The sequence below is a fragment of the Panicum virgatum genome, chromosome 6K, assembly GCF_016808335.1.
Source record: "Panicum virgatum strain AP13 chromosome 6K, P.virgatum_v5, whole genome shotgun sequence".
Lineage (NCBI taxonomy): Eukaryota > Viridiplantae > Streptophyta > Magnoliopsida > Poales > Poaceae > Panicum > Panicum virgatum.
Genome location: NC_053141.1, coordinates 15,127,822 through 15,141,623, shown reverse-complemented (window position 1 = coordinate 15,141,623; position 13,802 = coordinate 15,127,822).

Below are 13,802 nucleotides of genomic sequence, written 5' to 3'. Positions count from 1 at the left end.
TTCTCGTGATCCAGTGATTCTCATGGACTTGCTGTAGAGATTCATTCGTATTTTTCTGTAAGCAACCCCCCCCCCCCCCCCCAAAAAAAAAAACAACGTGTCACTATTTCAGTCGCGAAAACTCTTCTCTTATTTCTGGAAGGTGGCAGCGAGAAGTTGTACAAGTCACAGAGTGTGCCTTTTCTCGCGGTGTCGGTCGAGGTTTCTCCTGACGAACAAGTGGCGACCGGAATCCACGCCGCCGGCCGGTGATGAGTCACGAGGCCCATAACCGCGACGCGCAGTGATTCCAACGCGCGCGGTGGCTCGCCGGAGACGGAGGCGGAACCACACCGGCGTCCCGGCCCCCGACTACGATGACGGACGTGGTTATCCGGCGATTGGTCATTCCGGATTAGCACGGAGTCTGTCCGCCAAGCAAGCGGCGCCGCGCCGTGTCCTATCGTGTCGCCGGATCAATGAATGAGGCGAGCTAACTGGGTGGCCCCGCCGCCGCCGTCGCCATCACAGCGAGCCCAACGAACTCGGCGCCCGGCATGGGCGCCGCGCTCGCGCGCAGCAGGTCCGCGTCGTGCTTCCTGTCACGGGCGCCGCGCGCGGCGGGGAGCGGAGGAGGCGGTGGCTGAGGCGTCGTCCGGGGCGGCCGGCTGTCGCCGCCGTCGCTTCGCGCGGGGCCGAGATCGAGCTCGCTTTCGGGAGCCTGTGCCTGGTACGTGTCAGGTGGATGGAAGCCCGGAAGGGAGCTGCGTACCGCCAGCCGGAGGACGATAAGGCCGGTGGCGCCGGTGTGGCTGGCAGTGGCCGTCGGCCGGCGACCACCGGTAGGGGTGCTGTGCTCCCCTGCGCGCCCACGTGTCGGCCGCCGGTGGGGCAAGTCGCAGCGGCCAGCGGAAATTGTGCGGGCTGGGTACACTACTAGCAGCAGGGCACGAGTACCTTTCGTTCCCTTTCCGTGCCCAACCCAAGGCAAGGCGGCCTCCTCAGTAAACAATGCCACCGCGTGCAAGGGACGTCCTGGACACACGCTCGCTCGCCGAAAGATCACGGGACGGCACGTGTGCAAAGGCTTGGCCTGGCACCCGCGTGCCCGTGCAACTGCTCACTCAATTCGTGCGGTCCTCTGCTTTTTTTTGGTACGCATTCAAAGTGTGCATCCCGATTCTTGAATCCGGCAAGCACCAGTGTAGAACGGGAATGGGAGTGGGCCCATGCAGGAGTCAGTCATCGCGGGATATCCGCCCGACCACCTGATCTGATTTCAATTCTGCATCGTCGATCGGGGACGCAGCACAACGCGGACGCCGGGGATCTCTGCCTGGTGACGCTTGTAGTTGTACGCACCAGGGATGAAATGCCCGGAATTTGAGAGGACGACGCGGAGGGCCCCGGCGTCGCTAGTAGTACGTGCTAGTTTCAGCGATCTGTGGCTAGGGACGCGAGTCATCTCATCTTCTCACCACTCGTCGCCACTCGCCCCGGCAAAGGCCATACTCGCCGTTGGGTCCAGTCCTCCGCTCCACGTGCGCGCGTTTCACATTTTGTCTTGCTTGTATGCTTCTAGTGGAGTTGTAGCTAGGTGCTCGGAGCGCGCCGCGCCGCCGGTGGGTGGAGACGGGCGCGGGCAGAGCTGCCATTGCGGCGGACGCGGCGAGAGCGAGCGAATGTGGGGCGCCGAGCGGCACAACCTGGTGCTTTCATGCTTGTTACGACTTTTAACTATACTTCTCCCGTTCCAAATTATTAATTATTTTAGCTTTTCTATAAATATTAATTTTATTATGCATCTAAACGTACATAATATACATCTGGATGCTTAGCAAAAATTAAGCATCTAGAAAATCAAAACGACTAGTAATTTAGGAAGGAGAGAGTACTATCTAGTACTAGTACTAGGTGAACTTTTTTCCACTTTGTATACATATACATAAGAAAAACAGCCAAGCAAGCAACAAAGCCTGTTCATTCCAAACGCTGAATGCCACAAGGAGTTTTTGCTACCGCTTCAATTCACGCAGGGGATCGAATAGTACCTGTAGCTTTGCTTCAAATGATTACATTTGAGGGCTGCATGCATGCGCACACGGATGATTCAGGTATCGTGGCGCGGCGGCGGCGGCGGCGGCGGCCGGAGAACTGCTAGCTGTGCTGAAGGCGATGGATCGTCGATCACATTCCGTGCGTGCCCTAATGATTGGTGGTTGGCCTGAGCTGACGTTGCAGAAATGTACCACCAAAGACAGACGTGCGCGCGGTATGTAGTGCGGCAAAGATACATGTAGTAGGAGCGATCGAGCATCTTTTTTGTGAACACGTGGTAGAACCACAAGAATTGGAATCTGGAAGAACATACAGGACACAGCTAGAGCGGGTGCTTTATGGCCTTATGGCCATTGCCAGCGTTTGGTCGACCATCCAAGTCCAACCCTAGACCAGCACTCCCTCCGTCCCCGTAAGAATGCAGCTCTTATTTTTTTAGAAGTCAAATAATTTTAAATTTGACTAAATTTATACAAAATAGTATTAGCATATACGTTATAAAATAAGTATCATTAGATTAATTATATTATAAATTTTTATACTAAATCTATCTGGAGATATAAATGTTAGTAATTTTTTTGTATATCTATTTGCAGATATAAATATTAGTATTACTTTGTATAAATTTGGTTAAATTTGAAACTTTTTGCCTCAGGGAGCGAAAGTTGGGTTCTTTCGAGGACGGAGGAAATAACCGGACATATATATATGCATGACAGACCTGTTCCACACTCTGAATTTTCCTCGAGACGTTGAACAGTCTTAGGGAGGCAGTAGTTCCCCTTGTTGGCTGTTTGGATTCTCAATTTTGTCATCGCTGCTAGTGTGCATGCTCATGGTCTTAGAGTTTGTTTGGTTCCGAGGGCTAAACTTTAGACCATATTACATCAAAAAGAATATTAGCATTTAAAAGTATTAAATGAAGTCTAATTACAAAATTAATTGCAGAATTCTGGGGCTAAACTGCGAGACAAATCTAATAGGGCTATACTGTAGTAAAATATGGATTAATTAGGCTCATTAGATCCGTCTTGCGAATTAGCACACATCTGTCAAAAAAAATTATAAACAGATTTTATTTAATACTCTTAATTGGTAAAATTTCTTTTGATGTGATGGGAATAAAAAGAGCTGCTGCGAACAAACAATACTTTAGGGTCTTGGCGACCGATCTAGGGACAATTGGTTACTCGTGCTGGCCGTATGTCATGTCACCTACTTATTCAGGACTGAATAGGTACGGGAAAAGCAGCAGATGCTTTTTAGTTTTCCTGATGACGATTAACACGGCGGTGATAAAGACCGACCAGGGAGCTAGGGACTACTACGATCCATCTATCTGATCTGCTCAACTCAATGTAGCACTTTTACCTTTTCAGGTCCCGTCCTACAATGGCGTTTTTTTCAAAGAAAGAAGAAAGAAAGGAAAGAAGATGGTTGTCAATGGGTCCAAGAAAGCTGTGATGGCGGCCCACCACTTAACGAGTGAATGATACCTTGTGGGCTCGAAATGGAATAAAGCTTGCCCGCCCTTCTTTTTGCACAATGCGATGCTTAAAACCTAACATTACCCTGGATATGCAGAGACAGATACAGATAACCGTAATGATTAGGACCTGACCCATGTAGACATGTAGTGGACGGGTGGTTATTATCAAAGTGGCTAAGATTCAGGCGATCGAGCGAAAAGCAACGCACGCATGACAGTGCGGTTTATCCGTGTTGTGCTTCCCGGGTCCCCGAAAATGCCTTGTCAACTGAAAGTGCCTCTGCAAGGGGACCAAGAAAGCTCTTCGCCGAATGAACGACTGAGACTGAATGGAATGCCTTGTGGGCTACTAATAAGGCCATCTTTTAAAGAAAAGATGCTATAAGGCTTGCCTGTGAGGAACGAGAGTACTCTATTCTACTTGTGATGAGTGAATTGTCAACCGTGCGGTGTGATCGTGTGCTTGGTCTTTGGATTGCAGGTACACGGGCGTCGAGTGTCGACGGGGAGCTGCCGTGGAGGTGCTGTGGCCGATGGACCGTGCGGTGGACGGCGGTGAACGGCAGCCGGGACCGGAGCTCGGACCGGGCGGCAGCTGTGGCGTCCACTCCTGGATCAAGGGCGCAAGCGGCGACGGAAGGCGGGTTTCTTGGTTTGCGCCACAAAACCAAGGAGGCGGACGGCGGTTGAAGACGCCAAGTCGTGGAGGCACGGGCGTCGGTCTCGGGACTGACGGAGGCGACGGGCGTCGACGGCGTCTAGGGCCTCGCTGCGGGCGAGGAGGTGACGGGTGTCGGACGGCGTCTAGGGCCGTCAGAAGGCCGAGGCGGGAACGGCGTCTAGGGCCACGGCGCGGAGGCGGGAATCTTCCCGCGCGTGAGGTTTTGGCGGTTTTCTCAAAACCGGCCACCTACCCGGGTTTCGCGGACCCTCCAAAACCGCGGACCGGATCTTCATCAAGACGGCGGCATCGCGGAGAAGACTTCGTTTCGAAGAAAGAACCTCGGCCGTCGGATGAGATCGTTATACAGGGGGTGCTGCAGGCCAACCAGTCTGACCGGTCCCTGGCACCGGTCTTACCGGTCCAGCGTACCGGTCTGACCAGTCCCGCGGGTATAAATACCCCTTCACTTGTGTTAGATTATTGGCGGCTTTTGTAATCTGTTCATGGACTCTCTGTTTCTCCAGGCCGCCGCCCCTGCGTCTTCCTCCCCCTGTTCCTCTCGTTTGAGTTGTTTTGTCCATGGATTGTTGAAACCTTGTAAGGGATTTGATTGGGAAAGGAGGCCCTATCCTCCTCGTGCCCTCTGGGCTTTTGATTTGATTCAATCCCCTGGTTTTGTGCCCGGTGCAATGGATTTTCGATTTCGTTTTTGGCACACTTGATTGAGAGGAGGCTACGAGTTCTTTGCTGTGTTTCCAATGCTCCCAACTCTGATCTAAACCCTCTGGAATCACTGGCGTGTTCGAATTCGAGTTCTTAAGTGTTTGAGAAAACCCCAATCCCTTTTGATCTCCCCCATAATTCTCATGTTTAGTTGATTTTTAGGCCGAGATCTTTTGGGGATATGTTCACGGGGTAGGGGCGAAGCAATCCCCCAAGTTTCACCGATTTTCGTAGTCGTTTACTTGAGATTCAACGTTTGAATCCAATTTCTCGGGGGTTTTCTGGGTGCTACCGGTCAGACCGGTAGGCACGACCGGTTAGACCGGTCCAGCGCACCGGTCAGACCGGTCGAGCGCACCGGTCAGACCAGTCCAGGCAGATCAGTTCTGTAGTTTCCCGATTCGCTTCCGATTTGCTTTGTGGTTTCGCTCGCTCGTTCAAGGTTTTTGTGTTGGTTTAGCTTTTCCATAGCTATTCCAAACTTTGGCCAGAACGCTTGAGGGCTCGGGTGATTTTCGGGATATAGGCCGACGGTTTGAATTTCGGAAGAAATTTTGATCGGCTCCCATTCACCCCCCCCTCTGGTCGCCGGCTTCGGTCCCACAATTGGTATCAGAGCTCGGTTGAGGTTTTCAATATCTTAACCGGTTCGAAAACCACTCGGCGACCATGGCGAGTCTTGGTAAGATCCCGGTGTTTTCCGGTGAGGATTATGCCTACTGGAAGGTTCGCATGAGAGCCTTCCTGCAGAGCATGGGAGCCGAGGTCTGGGAGATTACCAAGAACCAGCTTTACGAGTTGCTGGCTGTTCGGACCACGCCTCTTCAGGTGACCCAGCACGAGGCTAACGCCAAGGCCGTCAATGCCTTATTCGCTGGCGTTTCTCGTGCGGAGTTCTCACGCGTCCAGGGTTTTCAGGAAGCCCACAAGATTTGGACGTGCCTTGAGAACTACCACGAGGGTACACCTCAGGTGAAGGCCAGACTGTTCGAGACACACCGGCGTGAGTACGAGAACTTCACACAGGAGCCGGGTGAGAGCATTGACCTAATGTTCAGTCATTTTCAGTCGATTGTGAACAAGGTCAATGCGAACAGATTTGCTGGTGCCCTTGAGTACACAGAGCACGAGAAGGCCCTCAAGTTGCTTTACGCACTTGATCGCTCTGTGTGGGATCTCAAGGTGAACACCATCATCGAGTCTGCTAGCTATGAGACTCTGACGGTGAATGAGCTTTTCAGCAAGCTCAAGGCCACGGAGGTGGATAACCAGACACGAGCCAAGCTTAATGGTGCCCCTCCTTCCAAGAGCATTGCTCTTGTGACAGGCCCAGGTGGATCGAGCTCTAACGTTAACTCTGCTCTTGGCTTTTCTCTTGCCTCTTTGCCTTCTGTTTCAGATGAGCAGCTGGAGACGCTGGGCAACGATGACTTGTGCCTCCTCATCAGCAAGTTCCAGCGTGTCTACCACAACAGGCAGAGGAAGAAGAACCCCGGGTGCTACAACTGCTGCGATCTGGACCACTTCATCGCCGATTGCCCCAAGAAGTCCGGCGGTGGCCAGAACAACTCCTTCGACTACTACCGCCACCGTGACCGCGACGAGGGAGGCTCCAACAAGGAGCGTCGGCGCCACAAGCACCGCAGTCGTGACCGGGGAGGACGCTTCGACAAGGAGTCGCTCAAGAAGCGCTTCTAGTACAAGGCCAAGAAGCGGGAGAAGGCCTTCCTGGCGCAGCTCAGCGACCTCGACAAGAGCTCCAACACCGACCACTCTTCTTCACCGATCTCCGACGACGACGACAAGAAGAAGAAGAAGCGGGACAAGGAAGCCACCGGCTTCATCGGCCTTTGCTTGGCGGCCGGTCGGCGCAAGAGCTTCTGCACCATGGCGGGCGAAGCCGATGGTGCACGTGCGTCTTCAGGTGGACATGCTACACCGATGGACTCCGGCTCTTCTCCTGGATCCGAGAGCGATTCAGAGGTAAACTCCACGATCGACCTGCTTGATACAGAGGTTAGGGAGTTGTACGCCGCTCTCGACAACCAGAAGAGGCTGCTTAAGGAAGTAGCTAGAGAGCGTAGAAAGCTTAGGGCTGAGCTGGCTTATGCTAGGGAGAAGTCTAGTGAGGATGAGTGCGCTGGCTGCATATCTCACATGAACGATCTTGTTGCTCTCCGTGCCAAGCATGATGAGAACATCGCGGACTTAGATGTTACTAAGATTTCGCTTGCTGACGTTTCTCATGAGCTCGCTAAGGCCAAGCATGAACTAGAACTGGTTAAGGATGCTCCTATTGTTAACGATGTGCTTGAATGCGAGGAGTGTCTTGTCTTTAAGTCCGATCTAACTTCGTTGCAGTCCAAGTTTGCTACTGTTGTGTGCGAGCTAGAGGAGATGAAGTCTAGGCCAGTTTTGCTTGGTGCTTGTAAGCTTTGTCCCACGCTTAGGTCGGATCTAGAGGAAAAGAACGCTTTGATCAAGTCTTTTGGAAAGACTAAGGTCATAGAGTCTAGCCCACCTATTGACTGCTCTGTTTGCCCTGGTTTGATCTCTGATTTGGATAATTTTGCGGTAGAGAAAGCCAACCTGGAGAATGAGAATACCTATCTTAGGGCGATTCTTAGTAGGGTTTCTGCTAGTGAGCCGCAGTTGGGCATGATGATCAAGCAGTTCAAGCGTAGTGATGGGTTTGGGGTCGGTTACACATACACGAAGTCAGACTTTAACAGGTTGTATGGTAAGATCGGCAAGGCTGCTGGAAATACTGCTAGCACGAGCACACAGCCTTCGCTTGTTGACCCCGCGGATGGTGTGTTTAAAGAACCACCGAAAGCACCTCCGCAGAAGCAGGTTTGGGTTCCAAAGCTCAATGAGCTGAGGAACTCCCTCGACACACTCCCTGCTGCCACAGTCCAGGTTGCCCAGAAGAAGAGGGCTGCTCCTCCCCGTCCGCAGGCTAGGCCTCCACCTTCCAAGCGTGAGGTGAGGTACCACTGCGAGTTTTGTGACAGGGAAGGTCACCTGGAGGAGTTTTGCTTCAGGAGGAAGCGGGCTGTGAGGAAAGAGCAGGAGAGACTGAACGCGGACATGTACTCTGCTCGGGTGCATGATCCTTCTCGGCGTGGTGATAGGCGAGATGCTAGGGCGCGCCGTGTAGGTGGAGGTCAGGGAGACGTTGGTGGTTACCGTGCTCCAGCAGGTGGTCGCTTTGCCGGCCGTGCTCATGGTCGTTTTTAGTACGGCTATGGATCACGAGACCGAGGCTTTGGAGGAGGTTTTGAGGCTCCACGCTTTCCTCGCGATGGTGTTCGTCAGTCACGCGGTAGACGGGACGGGGGATACGCTTTGTCTGGTTTTGCTAACCCTTCTGTAGAGCAAATGGCTCGACACTGGTTTGCTTCTCACTTTGCTAACCCCAGTGTTGAGACATTTGCTCACCCTTTGTCTCACTACTGATGTGCAGGTCGGAGGCTTGGAGAACAGGTGGATCATGGACTCCGGTTGTTCGCGCCACATGACCGGAAATGACAATGGTTCTCCAGCCTCACCCCGATGCGCTCAAAGGAGTACATTGTGTTCGGGGATAATGGAAGAGGAAAGGTACGTGGACTTGGCGTTGTTCGAGTTTCTGATCGCTTTACCCTGAGAGAAGTTGCCTTGGTTTCGAATCTTGGTTTTAATTTGCTCTCTGTTTCGCAACTTCTTGATGAGGGGTTTGAGGTTCGCTTCAAGGAGGGTTGTTCGCGTGTTTTGGATTCTAGGGGAGATTTGGTTTGCCGGATTACACCTCGCGATCGAGTTTTTTTAGTTGACTTCTCTGGAACTCCTTTTGGCCCTTCTCATTGCTTGATGGCTGGTCCTTCTTCTGATTTGTGGAAGTGGCATAGAAGACTAGGACATTTGATCTTCGATTTGTTGTCGAGATTGAGCTCACTTGGCCTAATCCGAGGATTGCCCAAACTGAAGTTTGAGAAGAACCTTGTTTGCCATCCGTGTCACCACGGGAAAATGATTGCCGCTTCTCATCCGCCTGTTAATCAGGTGATGACTTCTCACCCTGGAGAGTTGCTACACATGGACACTGTTGGTCCTTCCAGGGTGATGTCTGTTGGTGGGAAGTGGTACGTGCTTGTGATTGTGGACGACTTTTCTCGCTATTTTTTGGTCTTTTTCATGAGAACCAAGGATGAGGCTTTCGAGTTTGTTCGAGACTTGATCTTGAGATTGAAAAACGAGCTACCCCAGGCTATGCAAGCGATCCGCTCTGACAATGGCACAGAATTCAAAAACGCTCGTTTTGATGTCTTTTGCAGTGATCAAGGTCTTGAACACCAGTATTCTTCTCCCTACACTCCACAGCAGAATGGAGTTGTAGAGCGGAAGAATCGGACGCTGGTTGAGATAGCGAGGACGATGCTCGATGAGCATAGGACTCCTCGCAAATACTGGGCTGAGGCGGTTAACACCGCTTGTTACGTGTCCAACCGCATTTTCTTGCGTGCTTTCATGCACAGGACGTCTTATGAGTTGCGGTTTGGATGCCAGCCCCGTGTTGACCATCTCAGAGTTGTCGGTTGCCGGTGCTTTGTGCTGAAAGATGGAAATCTTGATAAGTTTGAGTCTCGCTTGTCTGACGGTGTTTTTCTCGGTTATGCTTCTCACTCTAGGGCGTACCGTGTGCTGATTATTGATACTAACATCGTCAGAGAGACTTGTGAAGTCACTTTCGACGAGACTGCACCGTGCAATTCTTCTGTCTTTGAAGTTGCAGGAGATGATGAGCTCGGCACCTCCATCTTTGAAGATGAGGAGGAAGAAGCTGCAGATGGCGAGGCTGAGGCTACCACGCGTGCTGTGGACCCAGCTATCTCTGCTACGAGCTCGGACGATGACGACGGCCCCGACCTGACTACGTCTACTTCCCGGGGGCTGTTCGAGGAGGTGACTCAGGCTACACCAGCTGCACCTGAGGAGGCACCAGCTTTGGTTGAGGAGGCGACTTCGACACGGGAAGCACCGCGACATATTCAGCGTCGCCATCCACCTCAACAGATGCTAGGTGATCTCAACGACCGAGTCACCAGGTCCAAGGTAACAAGTATCGCTGGCTTTGCTCATTCTGCGTTTGTTGCCTCTTTTGAGCCCAAAGATATTGGACACGCTCTTTCTGATTCTAATTGGGTCAATGCCATGCATGAGGAACTTAAAAATTTTGAAAGAAACCAAGTTTGGGTTTTGGTCGAGCCTCCACTTGCTTGTAATCCCATTGGAACGAAGTGGGTTTTCAAAAACAAGCAGGGTGAGGATGGTTTGGTTGTTCGAAACAAGGCTCGTCTTGTTGCCCAGGGGTTTTGCCAAAAAGAGGGTATTGATTTTGAGGAAACCTTTGCTCCTGTTGCTCGTTTGGAGGCTATTCGAATCTTTCTTGCATTTGCTGCTTCCAAGGGTTTTAAGGTTTTCCAAATGGATGTTAAATCTGTCTTCTTGAATGGTTTTATCGAAGAAGAGGTTTATGTAAAGCAACCCCCTGGTTTCGAAAATCCCAAATTTGCAAACCGTGTTTATAAACTTCAGAAAGCTCTTTACGGTTTGAAACAGGCACCTAGAGCTTGGTATGATAGATTGAAAACCTTTTTGCTGGCTCAGGGCTTTAAAATGGGATGTGTTGATAAAACTTTGTTCCTCATGCGATCTGGCACTGATTTCCTTTTGGTTCAGATATACGTGGATGATATTATCTTTGGTGGCTCTTCTCACGCTCTTGTCTCCAAGTTTTCTGAGCAGATGTCCAGGGAGTTCGAGATGAGCATGATGGGTGAGTTGCAGTTCTTCCTCGGGCTGCAGATCAAGCAAAATCCTTAGGGCACTTTTGTCCATCAAGCCAAGTACACTAGAGACTTGCTGCGGAAGTTCGACATGAGTGACTTGTCTCCTCAGCCGACTCCGATCAGCACATCTACGGCGGTTGATGAGGACTTGGACGGCGAGGCGGTGGACCAGAAGGAGTACAGGAGCATGATCGGCTCTCTCCTGTACCTGACGGCGACGCGACCGGACATCCAGTTCGGCGTCTGCCTCTGCGCGCGGTATCAGGCTTCGCCGCGCACCTCTCACAGGCAGGTGGTGAAACGCATCTTCAGGTATTTGAAATTCACCCCTGAATTTGGTCTTTGGTATTCTGCGGATTCTTCTCTGGTTTTGGTAGGCTTCTCTGATGCCGATTTCGGTGGGTGTCGGTTGGATCGCAAGTCGACATCCGGCACTTGTCAATTTCTCGGTACATCTTTGGTGTCTTGGTCCTCTCGCAAGCAGGCTAGCGTAGCGCTTTCTTCCACAGAAGCCGAGTATGTTGCCACTGCTAGCTACTGCTCCCAGATACTTTGGATGAAACAAACCTTGCAGGATTATGGTTTCAGTTTTGGTAGGGTTCCCATCTTTGTAGACAACATGTCAGCCATTAGCATTGCAAAGAACCCTGTCCTACACTTCAGAACCAAGCACATAGATATATGATTCCATTTCCTGCGAGACAACCATGAGTGAGGACACATAGACCTGATCCATGTCCCTTCAGAAAGGCAAACCGCAGATATCCTCACTAAACCGCTAGAGCAGGACACCTTTGCTCGCTTGCGAGGGGAGCTTGGGGTGTGTTACCCCTTTTGATCGCTGACTTTTGTTTTGGTTAGCTTGGTAGGTCTTTGTTTTGCTTCTCTTTGTTTTTCTAGGCTTGGTAGTTGCATTGTGCATATGCATTGTACATGGTTGCATTTTGCATTGTCTCACTTGCACTAGCATTCTTGTATACACTGCTATGATCATCTAGTGCCTGCTAGTGTGAGTTGATAAACTTGATCATGTATAGCTTGCTCCATTGTGTATATGACATCATCTGAGTTAAGCTATTTTGATTTGAAAATCTGAAAACATGATCACCCTGTCTTGGCTACTAGCATGTTAGGGCGTGTTGATGTGCTTTGCTATCTTATTCATGCTAGTGTGCCTTTTTGTTCAACAATTCATACTTGAAATGATCTAAATCTGATAAAATTGCTTGAACTGTTCATGAAATGGATTGAAAAGATCCAGGTGGGATTGCTTGTCGCACTGATCGAGCTTTCGGGACGGCTCACTTTGCACTTGTGAGAACCCGGGCAAGGCTGTGCATGACTGAAATGAGTGCTTTAAGCTTCTGATTGTCTTTTGGCATAGGCTTGGCCTCGTTGCTAAGTAAAGCATGACAAGCTTTCAACCCCTGGCATTAAGAATTGCTTGATACAAATTTGATTTTAAAAAAATGAATGTTAACAACTTGTTCTTGGCTGAGTTTGGATCACCTGTATGAGTATGATTAGCATTGCTTTCCATTACCTACTTGTTAGTGCTAGATCATGGGTGATGCTTTTATTTCTCCTAAACTGCACTTGCCTAGCTCTAGACTGATTTTATATACCCTGTTGAGCTAGATGCAGGTCTTGTTTATGGATGCACACATGCTTGAGACTAGATGTTGCTCATATCTTTGTATCCCTGAATGCTTTCACTTACACCTCCTGCATTGCATTCATTGCATAGCATCTGTTCAGGGGGAGTCTCAGCTTCAGGGGGAGCTCTAGGTCTTTGTAGCCTTGATGTGTGCATGTGCCAACAAGGGGGAGAATTTTGAGAGAAGTGATCGAACAAGGGGGAGACTTGTTTGATTTTTGAAAAACTTGTTGTGCACAGGGCTTTGAGAGTGCATCATTTTGGGAGAGTTGCACTTGTGAGAGGGAAAAGCTTTGCTTGGGGAGTTTCTGCTTTGGTTTTGGCTCCTGATTTTCTTGATTTCCCTCTGCTGCTTGCATGACTGCGTCGAGCGTTACCTCTGTCTTTGAGGAGTCATGTTTTGGCTTTTGATCGATTGCGTCGAGCCGTTGCCCTTGTCTTAGGGGACCGATCTTTGCTTAAGTAAGTGACTGTTCTTGCCTTTCTGAGCTTTTTTGTCACTTGCTTGAGTTCTTCTCTTTCGTGATTCTTTGTTCTTCTTTGGTTTCACTTCTCTTGGTTCGTTTGTGGTGTGTTGACAATGCACTCATCAAGGGGGAGATTGAGGAACAAGAGTAGTCTATCCTACTTGTGATGAGTGAATTGTCAACCGTGCGGTGTGATCGTGCACTTGGTCTTTGGATTGCAGGTACACGGGCGTCGAGTGTCGACGGGGAGCTGCCGTGGAGGTGCTGTGGCCGATGGACCGTGCGGTGGACGGCGGTGAAGGGCAGCCGGGACCGGAGCTCGGACCGGGCGGCAGCTGTGGCGTCCACTCCTGGATCGAGGGCGTAAGCGGCGACGGAAGGCGGGTTTCTTGGTTTGCACCACAAAACCAAGGAGGCGGACGGTGGTTGAAGACGCCAAGTCGTGGAGGCACGAGCGTCGGTCTCGGGACTGACGGAGGCGATGGGCGTCGACGGCGTCTAGGGCCTCGCTGCGGGCGAGGAGGTGACGGGCGTCGGACGGCGTCTAGGGCCGTCAGAAGGCCGAGGCGGGAACGGCGTCTAGGGCCACGGCGCGGAGGCGGAAATCTTCCCGCGCATGAGGTTTTGGCGGTTTTCTCAAAACCGGCCACCTACCCGGGTTTCGCGGACCCTCCAAAACCGCGGACCGGATCTTCATCAAGACGGCGGCATCGCGGAGAAGACTTCGTTTCGAAGAAAGAACCTCGGCCGTCGGATGAGATCGTTGTACAGGGGGTGCTGCAGGCCAACCGGTCTGACCGGTCCCTGGCACCGGTCTGACCGGTCTAACCAACCGGTCTGACCGGTCCAGCGTACCGGTCTGACCGGTCCCGCGGGTATAAATACCCCTTCACTTGTGTTAGGTTATTGGCGGCTTTTGTAATCTGTTCGTGGA